The 18099-nt window shown below is 40.3% G+C and overlaps 1 protein-coding gene across 1 annotated transcript in view; it reads right to left on the bottom strand.

Moving 5' to 3' along the window:
* oxr1a (oxidation resistance 1a) overlaps positions 1-13620 on the bottom strand; it is a 114256-nt gene extending 100636 nt beyond the window's left edge. The window contains exon 1 of the mRNA XM_058053867.1: positions 13489-13620. The gene's annotated coding sequence lies outside the window, so the exon portion shown is untranslated. The remainder of the gene's footprint in view (positions 1-13488) is intronic.
* Between the last annotated feature and the right edge of the window lie 4479 nt (positions 13621-18099).

Below are 18099 nucleotides of genomic sequence, written 5' to 3'. Positions count from 1 at the left end.
TTTTGTGGAGCTTCAACATTTGCATCCGAGCACATCCTGCTGTCCCTTCAAAGATGGTGGCACAGCAGGAGGCTATCTGTAACCTGGGGTTAGGGGCAGTGTCGGAGGAGGTCATTCTTTGATCAAAGCTTTACCTTCATGGGATAAGGGGACATCAGGATGTCCCACCAAATGGCTGACCCTAGGAGGTTGTCTCGCATGGGTGTGACAAACCGTGCCAGAAGAATGGGTGTGAAGGCTAACCCCCATACATGAGGGTGGCATCGGGGGAGTGACAAGAAAGTCTCTTTTCTCTTGTAATGTAATTCATTTGCATGCTATGGAGTATAAAAGTTCCCGCCAAGAGACCACTCTTGGCCAGACACCTACAGACCGCCATGCATACTGTGTGTTGTCTGACCCCTTTGTTTTGCAAAAATAATAAAAACTGCCAGAGCTATGTATTTATTTCAGGCATTCTCTATCCTACTTAGGATGATAGAAATTTTTTCCACAACAATTTGGTGTCAGAAGTGGGATTCCTTGGCTGATTGGATCTGGACCTGTGGCGGACAGCGACTGATCATCCTGGAATTAATTTTTTCCTCCAGCCTCTCTGTCATTGACATTCAGAGATTTTCAGGGCTGACCGTCCAGGACTCCAGACCATCACCACTGGAATCTCTTATCAAGAGTGGAACTACGTTTTTTTGATGGTGAGAATCCTGAAATAATTACTATATTTGAGCATTAGTTGCATGTTTATATGTAAGTGTTGTAGTGTTTCCCATATGCACATTTGGTCACTTGTCGGTACGGATAAGATCTCTGTAACATGAGTGAATCGCGTATCAGAGTATACTGGGTATACTTTCATGCTAATAAGAGCTCAGTAACAACATTGAGTGAGTTACGCATGGTATGGGCGGACAAGACCTCAATAATATAAAAAATAAACCAAAAAAATTGTGAGTGAGTCGCGCACCATTGGGCGAACAAGACCTCTGTAACAACAAAGAGTGAGTTGCGCTTGTAGCTGTTTTGTGCTAATGAGACCTCAGTAATAGATTAATAGATAGTAATAGATTAGACAATAGGAGTGAATCATGCACAATTGTATATTGGATATACATTAATGCGAACAAAATCTTGAAGTGATAAAGAGTGGTTTACGCATTATTCATTGGATACAGCTCGGCTTTGTCGTGGATTGTGCCGAAGGAACAACACGGATTCGGGGTGACGACCTTGTCTTAAGGGAATTGTGCACAACCGAGTGACATCTGTAAATATGGGAAATCTGGTAAACAAGCAACTATAGGTAAAGAAAAAAAAATGAGGAAAGCATGCATAAAAAAAAAAAACACTAATATGGGGAACTTTTGAGAACAAGAGAAAGTGAGTTAAACAAAATAGATAAGTGAGATTTTTGTTGGGAAAAATGGTGATAAGGGAAAACATCACATTGCATTGTTTAAAAGAAAAAAATATTATTTGAGAGAAAATCAAAGAGCATTCAAGAATTGTGTTTAGGGCATGGACTCGTTGGGAAAAAAAAAAAATGAAAAAGGCTAAAAACCATTGAGGGCAGAGAGCACGGCTTGCAACTAAGACTTGTAATGATGATCGTTACATAGATGATGAAGATCTGCAACACACACTGACATGAAAAGAACAGACAAGACTTCTCAGAATAGGTCTTCCTTCTCTTTCTCCTACAGTGCCTCAGTGTCTCAGAGTGGACCATGATCTTGATCGCACACCTCCACCCTTGCTCTGCCAACAACCTGACAACAACATCCTGATACAACAACATGCATGATGAGTCCAATATCATCAGCCATGCCATTATGTCCAGTTTCATCTTCACCAAGACCTGAAGAAGATCCAACACATGACCTGTGTTCTAACTGCAAACGATCCCTTCCAGACATGCATTGTCGCTCGTATCCAAACGGATGCTTAGCAAGTATCCTGTAACTGACGGTGGAGACCATGAGTGGTGTAAGGAAGGCGTGTGGGGAGGCCATAACAGCCCTGCTTGTGTTTAGTGAAGTTGTCCCACTTTCCTTGACGACTGAGGAGTTCTGAAGACGTTTGCTGACATGGTGTTCACGGTGGTGACAATCACATCACCAGCCACTAAAGCGGAATGTGGCTGACTTAGAACTGGATGGATCACACTTTTGACCGGATGGATCACACCTTTGATGCAAGGACAAGCCATGCACCAGAATCCATGGGTGGCAACAAATGGCCACCTGCAAGGAGGACACCCAGAGAAGAGACTGGGACAGCAATATGACCCTGGCATGTGCAGCAAAGGAGACTTTGGACCAAAGACTTGATGGAGAACTTTCTCAACAAGCATGGTGGAAGGAGGCAAGGAGGTGGGGCGTGATGGGATCATGGCTACTCTGACTCATCTGATGCCAAGGATGATACTGAAGTTGACAGTAACACACACACACATACACATCTATATGCTCTGTCCTTTTCTTCCTTTTGTTTAGAGTCTTGGCTTAAATCAGCCCCTCTTGCTGATAACTATGTAGGATATGATCTACTTCTCTCTTTTAGAATATGCTATAAGACGACTTAGTAAGGTCATTTCTTTTCCTTTCGACTCTGATGAAATACACTCACTAAGAGTGACAAATTCCTAACCTCTCCAAAGTTGAATGGCAATTATGTTAACTTTGTTGGCCAATCAGGTGAAGTGGACCAAAGACAAGTCACCATTGGATTTTCTGTTTAAGAGAAAATTCAACTTCAAAAATTAAGTTTGTTGGCATATGGTGCAAAGGACCAAATGGCCTAGTTTCTAATTCAGATGGAGGTGAAGGTGTAAAAACTGACCCTGATGTTCACACTTTGGTGAAGCAAGAGGCCAATCAGCTGTATGCATATCAAAGGAACATGCAAACTGGTGACATGAGTGCTCAACTGGTGGAGGAGGTTAAGAATGTACTTTCTCACACGCACACACACACACACACACACACACAATTAATGCAAATTGATGCTCTTCAAGGTCTTCAATGCACATCGTACTTTTCTATGGTGATGAGAAATTTGATAAAAGATATTGACATAGGGATAGCTGTTAGGGGAATGTTTATCTCACAAATATTTTGTTCTGGGCATAAGTGCTGCCTTGATGCACATTTGGGTTACTCAGGTACTATTTTTTTTGACGTCATGATTCCATTCCTCATGGGTCTCTATCTAAAAGAGACACAGTGACAAATGGAATAATGTGGGCCTTTTTTGTACAAGCATGCTATTTTACATTCGATTGGGAATGCAAAAACAATTTGTTAATTTATTACAGTCCGCAATTGGATTTTTTGAAAAGTGTTTTCGGCAAAAATACACTCAGAAAGGACTGTCCAGCTGGTTTTTCATTGTTGTGTTGTCTTGTTTGTCTGTGTGAGTGTGAGGCTGAAGCCATCTCTGACCATCACTTTGGGAAAGGGAAACAAATGTATTGCAATACAGAACAAACCCAATGATTAGTTTACTAATAGACACTTGCAAAGAACATATTAGGCTGTTCTGCTCTTTTAGCATCAATAGGCATAAATTAAATCTGCTAAAATGTAGATAGTTCATTTAGGGTATGCAGAACCATCTAAAAATTAGCTATTATGAAAAAGGCCTTGTAAATTAGGACAATCCGACTTTCAAAGGAACTTGGACCTTTTAAATGTTGCAAATGACATCCTGACATGACGACTATGAGTGCGACACACCGACAGCAGGGTTCTTCATGGGGGACAGTGGACTGTGACTAAAATTTAAATTGACTGAAATTTAAATGTGTTAATTGTTCTTTCAGGGTTGTTCTTGTGTTGTGGAAAGACATAAACTACTATGAACTATTTCAGCCTAACCTTCATTGTTCCACATTAGGAAAGCACATTCTCCTGGAGGAGGAGAAGACAAATGTCATATGTGGCCGAAACATGACATCTTTTTTGTTTAAAACTGTTTAACAGTACTAACATGTACTAACATTAACACTGTAACACTTGAAGTCATTCACACACCTGGAAGGGTGTGTCATCATTAACTTCAGTTTGTTCAACAGGACACTTCTTCAGGATCCAGAGTTTGAATTGTCGAACTTTGTTTGATGTTGTCCAGCTTCACAGATTACTGTTTGCAGATGTATAAAAAAGATAACCATCATTTGATTTTACAGGGAACTGCCAATGCTTTTGGAAGTTGACACATGGGAAGTACATGTGTCAAAAGGGGGGAGATTGTCATTTTGTTGAATAATCATTGTTAACAATTGGACATGATATATTTTTTTTGCTAGAATTGGTTTCTCCAAAACCAAAGTGAGTGAAACAAAGGTAGGTATGAGTTCTAACATTAGAGGTTGATAATGATCAGTGATCAGCAGTAGTATTGACACTCCATGGATTGTACAACATGCTGAAGATTTTGGTAAGTTACTGTATCTTGTTTTTTCTTGACTATATTATAGTATTTGGTACTTTGCCTTCCATAGTGCCAATGGTCATGCTAATGAGAGCAAATGGTTCATTGAAACCCAAATTTCCAGCTGTGAGCAAGGAACACTACTACAGTGTGACAATGTCCATCTTAATGCAAATTCAGACCAGATGGTGTGTTGGTTTAAATTCAGTGAAACCTTGTGTTGTTTGGCAAAAACTTAAATGCAGAGCTGGATGTTAAAATTAAAGTTAAAATAGATATTGGTGGCATGATGGCAGAGTGATTAGCACTGCCGTCTCACAGCAAGAAGGTTTGAGAACCTTTCTGTGTGGAGTTTCACGTTCTCCTCATGCTTACGCTGGCTTTCTCCTGACAATTTGAAAATTTTAAGGCTCATTTACAATCGACGTCAATGGCCAAAATATGAACAAAGTGTCGTATTCAGTCAGACACTACATGATGGTTGCCTACTGCTCTCGAGATTAGCGAGATTAGTCATGTGTAGAGAACACATCTGACATGTATCACGTAGATGTAAAATGTTGTGTTGCTCATTCATTTCTTTCTATGTTCTTGGTGGGTGTCGAGTGACCTGACATCTGTTGGCCCTGGGGGCCATAGAGAGGACGTGTTGGAGTTCCAGCAGAGGGAAGACTCCACTGTCAGCGTGGTCATATGAGAGACCTGCACACAGATCGGTCAAGGCAGAAAGACACTACCTGAACACTAGAGGACTACAACTACAACGACAACCAGAACAAAAGAAATGTCCATGACGCACTCAACCGTCTCAACTGCGTGTTTGGATGGAGTTCACGAGTTTGCACCGCAAGCTCCGGCAACCGAAGAACAAGGGCTTCAATCAAGAGGATTGGCTGACTGACTGACTGATTGAATACAACACAATAGAACAACAGCAAGCCATCAACAGAGGCACAAGGACTTCGACATAATTTGGATTCTCATTGGGATCGCGGGTAGGCTGGAGCCTATCCCGGTTGACTTTGGGCAAGAGGATGCACGGTCTGCCAACCAATCACATGGCAGACACCAAATATCAAATTGAACTGACTGTCGATCAACACCTGCACCATCTATCACAACAATTGAACACATTATAACACGGTTTTCCACAATCCTAATTTTCATAATTAATTTACTGACAACCCCGGTCTGATGTTTGTTTATCTACTGTAATTGGTGATTAATTAATAATCAAAAGGGAGGAGTGTGATGGAAAATTTTATATTTCACAGGTATAACATAGGTTACACATTGTTTGAATTACTTTAAGGCCTTTTGTGGAGCTTCAACATTTGCATCCGAGCACATCCTGCTGTCCCTTCAAAGATGGTGGCACAGCAGGAGGCTATCTGTAACCTGGGGTTAGGGGCAGTGTCGGAGGAGGTCATTCTTTGATCAAAGCTTTACCTTCATGGGATAAGGGGACATCAGGATGTCCCACCAAATGGCTGACCCTAGGAGGTTGTCTCGCATGGGTGTGACAAACCGTGCCAGAAGAATGGGTGTGAAGGCTAACCCCCATACATGAGGGTGGCATCGGGGGAGTGACAAGAAAGTCTCTTTTCTCTTGTAATGTAATTCATTTGCATGCTATGGAGTATAAAAGTTCCCGCCAAGAGACCACTCTTGGCCAGACACCTACAGACCGCCATGCATACTGTGTGTTGTCTGACCCCTTTGTTTTGCAAAAATAATAAAAACTGCCAGAGCTATGTATTTATTTCAGGCATTCTCTATCCTACTTAGGATGATAGAAATTTTTTCCACAACAAAACGCAATACAATAGACACCTTCTGCCGTGTTTAAGTATGACAAATGATCATGTTTTCAGAGGCATCTCCTGTGGATGAATGGAGATATCCATGAGGTTCGGTAGTTTTGATGGATGAAGTATGCCAGTGTATTCTCATTCATCCAGGTCATTGTATTCTCAGGGCATTCGATCGATCGCAAGTAGACTGTTCAGGTTGTCTTAGAAGACGTTTCACTTTTCATTCGAGTAGCCTTCATCGCTTTATGCTTAAAGACTTAGTGGGACACACACCAGTCAAACTAGATAGGACAACTCTGGTGCAAAATCCAATATTTATTATCGAAAAACGGAAGAGGCGGGTCCAGACAGTAATGGTTGGCTCTTTAGTGGGGTCAAATGACAATCGTTGGGGTCGTTTGGGTGCTATCACCTTCGTTCGCATTCCGTTCAGATGTAATGATGATCATGGATCATGGCTAAATGACCGAGTCTTTTAGGAAGGGATGAAAGGACAGCATTGTATGTGGGAGAGATGGCTTCCCTCACTCCTCTTTCAAACCATCCTTCTCTGTCTGTTGTTCTCCGTGTACAACAGAGTTCTCTTTCTCTTTGAGATGCAGGTAGACCGCAGAGTCTTGACCTGAATAATTAGCCCGTCTCAGTTGTGCTACGCGCCTGCTCAGTGGATGCCTGGTTTACCCCCCGGATGTAAAAATCTGTGCATTGGACAGCATACAGCGGATTGTTCTGTCTTTGGGTTGTACCAACTTTAGCAGGTTTGAGGGGTACTGGTGTGTTAAGTTTCCCGAAAGAATAAAAGAGTAGCAAACACAATAACACTCTTATCCCATACGTATGTCTTGGACTGTTTTGGCACCATTTTTGTTGCATTGAAATTACTTACCTTATTAAAAAGCAATGCCAATAACTGACAAAATGTGAAAATTTATCCTTGTGGCCAGTAACACTTAATACTCTTTCAGATAAGAGAGAGAAATTCTGTTCTTCTTCAACTTAATGCCACTGCTTTTAAAAAGAAACTAAGAATGTTTCGCAAATTGAGAGTTTTCTAATCTACTGTAGAATTCTCACCGTTGTCTCATCTGGAAACCTACTCAGGGTTTCCTTCGATGCCTTAACACACGCTACCATTTATTCAGTGGTTCTCAATTATTTTCTGTCATGTCCCCGTTCCCCACTCTACTATTGAGAAACCGATAACGGTTTATTTATCTGTACTGTACAGACTGAACTCAAAACTGAAACCAGCAAAATACAAGAGTCAAATTGCACTCCAAGTACAATAAATCCATACATATTGGCAGCACTGTACTAATAATAAAAGTACTCACTGCCTCTAACGACCACCCGCCACTTCCCCACGTTGATTCAAGATGAATACATGTCTAAACTGTTGGTTCTAAAGACCAAAACATGACATAAAATCTTCAGATGAATGCTTGTCAAACCCATTTTTCAAGTGTTGAATGCTTCCATTGCAGTGTGATCTCCTACACATGAAACTAAAACGGATAAAACTATACATTATTCAAACAGCACAGGCAGAACTGGAAAAAAATGGCCCTTTAGCACAATAGCCTCTAGCAGGAACATAATTCTTCCTCACACCTGCGGGATGTATTGTGCTTGTGTGTACAATACAACATCAATTCAGTCAATAAATAGAATAAATACAGCCAAACCACAATAACTTATTGCAATAGAACGATTCTCCACTGCTTGCCTGATTTGTTTCCATTTCCTCTAGAACATTTCCTTGTGCACAAATTCTGCACATAATGATGGTTGTTGGAGGTGGTTGGGGGTTGGGGTGAGCGAGCCCACAGTGTCCAGCAGAGTAGCTCATGGCAAGGTATGCGGGAGAACTGGAACGCTGTCACATTAACTTAAAAGACACATACACATACGCAACTGGACAGGAGATTTTACGCTGCAGAGTCATTTTTTGGCATGGTAATAGTCTTGAAATCAAAACCTTGAAATCACTGCTTGCGACGAGAACCACAGAAAAGGTTCCACACTTAAGATCTGCAATACACCGAACATAACAGACAGCTAGGCTTCTTTTCCGTTTGCTACAGTGCCTTGAGTGTCTCAGAGTGGACCACGACCTTGATTGCACATCTCCATTCTGGCTCTGCCAACAACCACAACACCCTAATTCAACATATCTGCGGTGCCAATGTTTTCACTTCCATCTTCACCTCATTCACCTCTTCGTCAAAATGCAAGTGGTGCATTCTCACTAGTGTCCAGATAAGTGCAGGTAAAGTTAAAGTTCTCCAGCAAGCATCCTATGACTGATACACAGTTGGCAGTGTAAACAGGGCGTGCAGGGAGGCTGTAACAGCTCTCAAATCTTCTTGCTGATAGCAGTAGAAGCTATGACAAAACGTATTTCCTCTCAATGACTCAGGTGTAGCAGTCTATCACTAACAGTGACAAATTCATAAACTCACAGAAGCTGAGCCGCAATTCTGTCACTATATTAGCACATCAGGGGAATTGGTCACAAGCAGGAGACATTACAATCTTAGGTGTGGATGATAATTATCTTAACATATTTACCAATGGCAATGAATTCCCACTCACCGAAGAGTGATTGGTGAAATTAAACAAAACACTCTAATGATGAGGCTACTTGAGGACACAAAATGGGCTTAACCAACAGTGGGCCAATAGCTTCACTTTCCTGCTGAGGAAACATTATTACACAACGTTTTCCACCTTATACCGGGGCCCTATGATTTCCACTTTAAAAGGGATTGAAGAATTTCAGAAGTGGTCGTCTCCCAACCTGAAGGATGCGGGTTCGATCCTCTGTACGCCCGAGTCATCAGTAAGTAAATGTGCTAAAAGTGTCAAAGCGCTTTGAGCGCCTTGGAGGTGGTAAAGCAACTATACACATGAAAGACCATTTACCAAATATGGAGTTTACTGTTAAAAGGCGGAATCACATTGAAAACTGATTCACAAACATCTGGTTTACAAACACTAACACGACCTCTTCCAAAATAAACATGTCAAAGAGGTCACCTGAGGCATTTTTTGCTTTAACAAAAATATTAAATATGCTTAAAAATGGTAAAATATACACTAAAAGGTAAAAATAAAAGATAATTTAAACAGAAAAAAAATAATAAAACTACTTAAATATTATCTAGCCCAATATAGCGTACAGCATATTTGAAAATATCTACAGTACGAGGTGTGTCCCGAGCTGATATTGATAGTATCGGCCAATTTCATCAAAAATAAAATCATGCTACATCCCAAAAATATCATGATATATGTTAAGGTCAATATCGGCCAACCCTACCCCCGAATATCTACTTAAGGCACAGAGGTTACCCAAACTGACATACACCGGGTTTTGGCCATTTACAGTACTTAACAAAAAGTCCGACAATAACCAAGCACCAGCTGCCACAAGGCTCCCAAATGATCGAGAAGATTATAGCTTGATGTAAACAAAGCGGTCCCTGTTTGTGGAATTCAACAGAAAAATTCACCCTCAAAAAACAAATGCTAAATGCTGAGTGTCACTGACCAAGGTGCTGATCTATAATTAAGAGCTGGCTATGGCCCTGGACAATACACAGTGGTTGCCCACAACCCCACAGGAATTGAACATGAACAAGTACATTTGAGGAAATATCAGATTTAAATAAATCTTCATTTGTGTACCAGGCTCTCCCAGGAGACCCCCAAAAATGTTTAGAAACACCAATGTCAACGAGGCCATCTTTGGTCTCGTCAATACAGTCAGGATCACATTGTTGGCCCTCTAATGCATCATGAGCTAAATAGGAGGTTAGGATTGGAGGGTGGCTTGTTGTTCCACACAAGGGAGGGGGTGGAGACATGAAGGGGGTCACTGGACTGGGTTCCTGGGGCTTAGCGTGGCAAATCCTCAATAATCCTCCGACTAGTTCCATGGCTACGTTTACACATCAAGCATGCTTCACAACACTGTAAGTCCCGACTACCACTTTTTCGATCCCTTATAGTTCACCTGTACTTCATTTAAAAAGGTCAGCTGGGAATGTTTATCCTCTTTAAGTCTCTTTTGAGATTACCATCATTAGACAACAGGATAACCGTGACGGAGTCGGACAAACGGAATGAAAACCAATTATTCCACAGGGTATTTATCCATACTGGAACAAGCGGGGCTGAGGGAATCGCTTCACAGGCTGACTGCACAATGACAGCCACTTTGAATGCTTTTCTTGAAGTTCTGCTGTATTTTCAACAATGTCCCACGAACCCATTGGGAAAGAATGTCTTTCTTGGAAGTTGTAACATTTATTTACTACGGAGTTCCTGCAATCACATTACAATAAATCACAGCATCGTAGCCCTTTTTATTATCTTATTGCAATCCTGTTGATTGAAGACCCTTCCTCTCCCTCCGTGTATTTCAACATCAATGATTTATGATTCCCCACAAATCTGGAAGCACAACAACAACAAAAACCCAACAAACTTGAGTTTAAAGATTAATTGTATTTGACTTTACACTGCTATATGATAAAATATGATCTTCTAATTGCAAAGGATGCGATTACAGGGCAGTCAGTCCAGTGATGAATACCCAATAGAGAATGGAGTATGCATGAAATAAATAAGAGAGTTCAAGGCCGCTTACAATAAGCCAAACAACACAGCAACAAGCCTCGAAACTTCTGGAGCAGGTTTATTTGGAATGATGAGTCTTTAAGGCAAGATGATAAAAGTATACAATTTCTACTATAAGACACAAAAGGTGCAGGGAACTTAGTCAAAATTCATGTCTTGAACCGGAAGCTTCAACATCCAACACTACGACAAAACACTCACTGATGCTAAAACGAGCAGACGCACAGTATTAAGACTAACATCGTAGGGTATGTAAACTTTGATACATAAAATTTGGGTCATTCGGAGAGCAAACACAATTGTTGTATGATGATAAATAATAATAAATGACTTCACACAACCATTAACCACTAGTCTCAGGTTCTATAAATCAGTACATGTTCAAAAGGCGATTTAAAACTATTTAAATATATATATATATATATATATATATATATACACATACACACACACACAACAAGAAATTGCTTTATCAGACTTAAAACTAATTGAATTTTCCTCTTTTGGAAAACATCATGTACTGTATGTAATAATGTCCTTCTATGTGAATGAACGACTTGTATTTGCATAGATTTCAAAGCAGGAATCAATTGGTAACAGCAAGAACCCACTGATGATGACAGGGTGGGGGATTAATGAAAGCCAGCAGGACCATGCATAATATGATCATGAAAGTCATCATTCAAGATGTATGTGCCTGTGTGTGTGTGTGTGTGTGTGAGTGTGTGAAAAGTATTCCTAACAGAAGTGCTTTACCTTTATATTCGTTTGTTTTAGACCACCTAAAAACATAATGAAATTGAGTATGTTTTCACTCCGATACCTCAAAGTATGATACATAGGAGCATAATGAATCCACAAATACACAATTTATTCCTATTTATATAATTTCGCACCGCTCATATTGTGTCTTAAAGCTGTACTCTGACATTGACTGAACCACACACAAACTGTCAATACGCAATAACTCAATTCTGCACCAAGCTCTGGCCCTTCTATGTTTTATTAGGATGTGCAATAAGAGATTAAGGAGACAATATAGGGGCTTTCCTCATCATCCCCAGCGAGGCAACTCATTGTACACCTTATGGGCCTATACCTTATTGCATTATGCAATGGTATAATAGGCTTAGCATCATGCAACTCCTCAGGAGGGACTTTTGGGAGAGACTCAGATGACTCAGTTCATTAAATCTCCCCTCCTCAGAGCTTTACAGCTGCTGAGGAGTGAAGTTTCTACACTCCCACATAAGCACTGACCTTACATGCTGATTGCTATATATAGATTAGGCCAATTTTACTCATATGCTGGGGAAATTTTAATTATATATAGTTATATTTAACTATAAAGTGCACTTAATTTTGTCAAAATTGATGAGAGGCCTTATAATCCGGTGTGGACTGAGTTCCAAAATCTGTAAAAAAATAACACAGGACGTTATAGTCCACTGGACTTCCTTATATGGGCATGGCTGTAAGCCAGATGTTCATGGAACAAGCTCAGGCAGAAGTTATTGTATTTGGTGATTCCCAGCAAGAGAAAAATATTTTCATCTGTCAACAGCATTTCACATGTTTTTTTGTGAACATGAACCAGCACACTCGTACATCCATTCCCAGCGTCCTCACGTTCGGCTTCTGAGCTCCATCGCACTAACCATGTGGCGTATAGGTGTGGTGAGTTTTGCCCTTTCCAAGACACCAAATTTCAGTAACGGTGTCAGTTAAGAATATGCATAAAGTTGATGTATATGAACACTGCATACACTCACAGGACGTTCCTTTCTCTGACAAACCTTTTTACCAGCTAAGGTCTAATGGGTGTTGCTACGCCCTCACATTGGTGACATCCTATGCGGTGTTTTCGTCTGTTGACGTGGTCTGTCTTCACACTTGCCTCCCTGAGGACGAGAAAGACTAGATTCCACTGGCAGGGGTACCGAGACCGCCTCGGAGATGGATTTCTGTCGCTATATGTGGGACCTTTTGGTCCTGGGCTGTGTTTACACTTAACCAAACCAACCATACTCTAATCTGGTTTACCCGAATCCAAGCACCAATGTGAATGTGAACGAGCAAATGTACCAGATCCCACTAATGTGACCACAAAAAACCAATACAAGTACCAGATTAAAGAGGATTAAAGCATAATTAGTACCATGACCATGACAAAATACGTTATATTTACTGTTTGTTTTTCAGTTTTTTCATATAATGTATGAAACCGTCAATAAATGTCACTATAACATCGCTATGGGGTTAACAAGCAAATAATATTTAAACCTTCAACCTGTCATGGCATGTTCACCATAACAACACAGGCTACTAATGCCGCAGATAACATTACAAAGTTTCCCTGTCAATGTAAACCATCTAAAACTGCATTAAATCCAGTTCATGCGTGCGAAAAGCAATAAATAGACTTCACCCGGAAGCGTCAGCATCAGCATCCTTCTATTTACAAACCATTCAGGCTTCTATGCAACGCAACACAAGACTTTACAAACACGAAATGTTTACAAGGAAACCCTTCATCACAACATTTAGCCCGGGACGTGTGTGGAAAAACAACACACAACCGGTGCACATCTGTACTTACTTTCAGTACGACGTCAAGCCTCGATAGAAGAAACATCATTTACGTTGAAAGTGAGTATTCACCAGCCGTGCACCGGAGTGGGAATGTAATTCTGCACACACAGGACGACATGCGGAGTCATTTGACCTTCTCCCAACAGAAGGTACCATCAGTGAGACGGAGGATGGGGGTGGAGTGGACCGTACCAAGAGGGTGTCCTGGCGAGGCGAGGGGGTGTCTATCCTGCAGAATAGCTATGCATGTTCATACAGTGTTTCAAAATACGTGTATTCTATTCAAATCAATGAAAATTATTTTAAAAAGGCATTAATTAACTTAAAGCATATTATGCTTTGACATAAAAGTGATTTATTGAACACGTGGCGGGGCAGGTATGATGAATGTCAGGAATTGACATTGTTTTTGTTTGATGATAGTGAATATTGTTATTTTATGATTTACATTGATATGCAAAACTATGGAAAAAGCCGAAAGAAACAAAATGGCGGCTGATCGGAGTAAACAACATGCAAGCAGAAAAAAATAGAAATGAATGTTGCTTGGCTAGCTTATGTAGCAGCCTCTGCTCATATTGCTACAAAATCATCAACAAACTATAATGGCCATGTTTGTGTTTTTGTTATATGATAGAAAAATATTATTTTATGATTTACATTGATATGCAAAACTATGGTGGCGACCCCGTAATCAGGGAAAAAGCCGAAAGAAACAAACAAAATGGCGGCTGATAGGAGTAAACAAACATGCAAGCAGAAAAAAATAGAAATGAATGTTGCTTGGCTAGCTTATGTAGCAGCCTCTGCTCATATTTCTACAAAATCATCAACAAACTATAATGGCCATGTTTGTGTTTTTGTTTGATGATAGAAAAATATTACTTTATGATTTACATTGATATGCAATACTATGGTGGCGACCCCGTAATCAGGAAAAACAAAATAAACAAACCAAATGGCGGCTGATAGGAGTAAACAAACATGCAAGCAGAAAAAAACAAAAACATAAATAAATGTCGCTTGGCTAGCTTGTGTAGCAGCCTCTGCTCATATTGCTACAAAATCATCAACAAACTATAATGGCCATGCTTGTGGTTAAAAAAGACTTAGTGGTGATGCAATTCATAACAACATGCGATGGCGTTTCAGGTGGATGCTTTAAGGCTTTAAGGAGGGGGTGGGTTTGTGTTTGTGAGGAAATACGCCATGAAGGAAATATTCACCCACATAAAATGTCAGGGGGGGTTTCATTTTCACCTACCAACATGTACAAATTTTCGTACTCCACATGCAATTTGTATGGTCTTCATTTTGTTGCATTTGCCTGGTTTCAGTTTCAAGTTCAGTCTGTACAGTACAGATAAGTGAGAATATTATCAGTGTCTCAAGTATTTAAAATCAGGGGGGTTTGGAAAAAAAAAAAACATGTGCAATGTGAAAAGTGCTTCTCAATCATTTTAAGGACATAACTGCCAATCCGAATGTATTGCTACAACTGGCCAACCATCTTAATGAGATGTTTCCTTCGTCCATTTGTACTGTAAATCAATGGGAGCTATTTTTGTTGCAGATTTTTTTTTTCCATTTGGGCATGGGGGGGGGTATTCTCCAGGTACTCCCACATTCCAAAAACATGCTAGGTTAATTGGAGACTCCAAATTGTCCGTAGGTATGAATGTGAGTGTGAATGATTCTTTGTCTATATGTGCCCTGTGATTGGCTGGCGACCAGTCCAGGGTGTACCCTGCCTCTCGCCCCAGGGACGGCTGGGATAGGCTCCAGCACCCCCCGCGACCCTCGTGAGGAAAAGCGGTAGAAAATGAATGAATGAAATTGTCCATAGTTATGAATGTGAGTGTGAATGGTTGTTTGTCTATATGTGTCCTGTGATTGGCTGGCGACCAGTCCAGAGTTTTGCCCAAAAGTGAGGACAGGTTCCAGCATACCCCCGTACCTTAATTACGACCTTAATTAAGAAAATCGGCATTGGAAATGAATGGATGTATGAATACGGGACATTTAAAAACGCATGGTGGGCTTCATTCTAGTGTTCAGTTCATCTTTTGCTCAAAGTCAGTCTTCTGAACAGGATAACTGGTAGGACACCAATGCATATAGTAAACCACAACGTCCTTTCGAGGTCTTTACTGTGTTCTTTTTGTGATGATGCGTGTACACCCATGTATCAAATCAAGAGAGGTTCAAGGACAAATGCAGAAAATACATGTCTGGTCACACTGACAGGAGTAGGACTTCATGCCTGCTGAGTTGGAAACTGGATTTCTCAAGTATAAATGAAGACTTGTTAGTGTATTGATTGATGCTGCACTTCAGCAGTGAGGGGCTAAAATCAATGAGCGCCGCATGGAGCCCTGAAGACTGAGTGTTGAAGTCTGCAATGCCTCTTAAACACCCGGAGCTCACTCATAAATAAATGAAGGAGACATTCTATTTCCTTGGGAAAAAAAAAAAACATATTTTCTTCCAAGAGAAACCCGTTTGTGCCTTTCAAGCAATTATTCTATAAAAAAAAAACATTATTGGCTAAACCAAATAATATTGCTTCGTGTGTCTGTTCCCTTAGAGGTGAGCGTCATAACCTCCATTATTAAACTGAATTCACAAACCCACACTAACATAGGAGTGTCCTAGCAGCATGGTGCTGAAGAGATGTCATTCCTGTAACCTCTTCCAAGATATAAATCAGATAAACAGGAAATGGCTTTTTATCGACCTGCCATGCTATCTCAATTGTTTTTAAAACGGTTACGTTTCACGTTTGTTGTCTCTGTTTTCATATAGACGTTCACTCAGATCGGAGGCCGTACAAGTGGCTGTTTGGCTACGTAAAAGCGATTATTTGCAGCTGAATGTTCTTTTACTTTTTGACATGTAACAGTTGTCAGTATGCCCAGTTGTTTCTTTTCTGTCTAGCTTTGCTTTTTTTTTTCTTTTCTTTTGTTTTATAATGGTGTTCTTTGAGGTGTTTTTGCTAGCTCAAGACAAAGCGCAGCTGGTGCCTGCTGCTTCCTCCTCTGGTGGCTTTGTTGTACTTTGTGTGACTCTCATTAAAGAGACTATCATTTTTGTTTTGCCTCACGACTCTGCAGCTAAGGTCCAGACCTGCACAGCATGTAACATAAAATCTCTTTTTTGTGGTTATGAGCTCAGGTAGAGGAAAAATGAGATGTGGTTTTTTTTTTTTTTTTTTTGGAGGGGGTAGAGACTTGTCAGTGATGTGACAAATATCATACTCATGCATTATTATTTTCACTCTGCTCCTATTTTTACAAGCTATTCAACAACCCTGTAGCCCTGCAAGCCAGAATGAAATGTATTGTGTAAGACTTGCTGAATGTCAGGGCTGGAGGGGGACAAGCAACACTTGCAACATGACTGCTGCCTCCAGACATGGCACAAATGCCATGTCTGGTGATAGCGTCAAGGTGACCTGGCATGCAAAGGATGCCTAGTTACTGTGTGTGTACCATGTGTGAACATGCTACATGCACCCTGAAGAAAGATTAGCTGTTTTATTTATGAGAAATACCTCATTTGAATAGAAAAGAGTACAGAACCATGAAAAGCAAAGAGTTGTTTTTCTGTGGGGGCCAAGGGACATGTAGAATGTTAATTTCTCTTGGAGATGAATAAAGCATCTATCTATTTATGTGTTTGTCTATCTGCATCACATGTTTATTCAAGGCAATGACAAATGAATGCTCTGATTTCGATAGCTAAAAGAATACTGTCTGGATGTATTACACTGATAAATAAGGACAAGCGGTATAGAAATTGGATTGGTTGTACTCTGGTGTTTTGCCAGTGACAAAGATGTGAGGGTCAAGGGTCACTTCATTCTGAGAGAAAATAGTTGCCTGATTACACCAGCTTTATCCTCAGTACTAAATATGTGGCACCGGAGCTGGAAAAAAAAGGTGCATGACCCACCATTATATGCTTTAATCAACCATTGGGGCCATAAAAACAAAAACAACATACAATACACACACTCTGTAGCCAGACAGCGAGTCAACACCCAACATTCATCATTGTTTATTACTGCAATGAATTCACGACATGACTCCAGTTACCATACAGCTACTAAAATGGGTTTATTGTTGATTTTTTATTTTGTGTAGCAAGTATTTACTGGACGAATACATAGGATAGTCTGGTTTTGTTCTTGAATTGGTGTCTAAGTGAGTGAATGATGTGTGTTGCCCCTTTCAAAACTCTATTCTGATGTATTTTGGTGTTTTACAGTTTATTATTGTGCTCCAATATTTCTCTCCTAAATGTGCATGGAAATTAAAAAAAATGTAGGGCAACCAATCTGGGATGCATGAATGCATAAAAATGTGATTTGCATAGATTACTTGTCTTGGAGCATCTGCCCTGACCACTAGAAATTCAGGAGGGGGCTTGACTGTTTGTTATGACAATGCCATATATATGTTTCAATTTGACATTTTCTTCATGGTTATATCAAGAATGGCGTTATCTATATCTGCAGTAAATTTTTAAAAAAGTCCGAAATGGTCACAGTCAATGTGGCGACAAAGACTTGAGTTCCTCATGAGTTTGTGGAAAATAGCGACCCCCAAAGGCCAAA

This window comes from Doryrhamphus excisus, chromosome 17, assembly GCF_030265055.1.
Source record: "Doryrhamphus excisus isolate RoL2022-K1 chromosome 17, RoL_Dexc_1.0, whole genome shotgun sequence".
Classification (NCBI taxonomy): Eukaryota; Metazoa; Chordata; class Actinopteri; order Syngnathiformes; family Syngnathidae; genus Doryrhamphus; species Doryrhamphus excisus.
This window is presented reverse-complemented; position numbering and strand designations above follow the sequence as displayed.